This window comes from Elephantulus edwardii, unplaced genomic scaffold (assembly GCF_000299155.1).
Source record: "Elephantulus edwardii isolate Elephantulus edwardi_28Jun2011 unplaced genomic scaffold, EleEdw1.0 scaffold00189, whole genome shotgun sequence".
Classification (NCBI taxonomy): domain Eukaryota; kingdom Metazoa; phylum Chordata; class Mammalia; order Macroscelidea; family Macroscelididae; genus Elephantulus; species Elephantulus edwardii.
In genome coordinates, this window is record NW_006399939.1 from 42,258 (window position 1) to 43,859 (window position 1,602).

A 1,602-nucleotide genomic window follows, 5' to 3' on the forward strand; every position below is an offset into this window, starting at 1 on the left:
GGGACCCTACAGGATCTTTCCCATTTCCTTCACCCCCTTCCTCCACCCACCAAAATTGTGAAACCTTGTGATCTCATCCCTAGCCATCCTCACCTCTCTGCTCCTACCCCTTCCCTCCTTGGATCCCGGTACACATTTTACTAGTTACTCATCTATTTTTAAAGTAATGTCAAGTCAGCTTCAGATCACAGCAACCACGTCAACAACAGAATGAAACACTGCACCATTTTCTTATTGAATGCTGTGTTGGACACTATTGTTTCAGCCACTGGATCAAGCCGTCTCAACGAAGGTCTTCTTCTTTTTGTTGGCAGGCTACTTTACCATGAATGGTAACCTTCTTGTTCTTCACCAGGGACAATAGAGTTTCAGTGGCAGAGATCCTTGAGATGTAGATCACCAGGCCTTTCTTATGCAGTTCTGCTGGATGGCCTGGAACTACCAACCTCTCAGTTAGTAATCAAGCTGACACACTAATAATTTTGCAAAATGCCCTTGAATTTGACTTTGATTGATGTATTATAGCTTTGGCTCAAATTATGGAATGTTAACAGAAATACCCCAGAAATAATACATGGGCTTCACCAGTACGCTTTGCTAGGAAATATGTGTTGTCAATTGGTCCCACTGTTAGTGGTCCCTTGTTTCTTTCATCAACTATTTAAAGCTGTGACTTCCAGATTCCTCTGCTGTATAGTTTCAATTTTTTTTCCCCACCCTAGACAGGAGATACTATGGAGGCCGTAGGTGGAGGACAATTGAACATTTAATTAACCTACTATTAACATAAAAGGGAGAAGTTTTAACACATTTGCAAGTGCCTCAGAAGAAAGGCAACCTACTTCTAAAAGGTCACATTCTTGCAAATCTTCTGCAATATCATTTTACTCTGTAAAACATGGGGTCATCAAGAAGTGGAACAGACTGGGTAGCAACTGTTTAAGCTGTACAGAGAAAATCCTTGGACTGAGCAAATACTCTATTTCAGTTCCAAAAAAATTCATTGTCATTGTTTTGTTGTTATGTGCCATCGAGTTGCCTGCAACTCATCATGACCCTACGTACAACAGCTCTGAAGCCTGCCCTGTCCTGAGCTTGTCTCACTCACTCCGACACACCTACACCCATTGCCCTAGTCACTGAGTCAATCCATCTTATCCAGGGTCTTCCTCTCCAACACAGTCCCTCCACCCTTCCAAGCAGGGTGTCCCTTCTCCATTATAGTGTTCTATTTTGTTCAGTGCATACCCACAAGAAAAGAAATTGCTACAACCTTTCAGAGAATCAATTACACACTCTACCTAAAAGTCTTTATATCTTTTAACACAGTAAATTCACTAAAGGAAGAAAAAGAATTAGCAAAATGATTAAAGAGAGTTCTTTTCAAAAATATTTACCACAGTGCTAGTAATAGTTTTAAAAATTAGAAATTGTCTACATGTCTTAACAACAGAAAAATGGCCAATTAGGTACAATATGTCCATAAGAATATATTTTATGTGTTAGTGTGCAGGGGCCCAGTTGTGGTAGCTGTGGTGACTATGGGACCATGAAAAGCTACTAAAGTTCCTACAGAAATGAAGTAGAATTTCAAAGAGCATA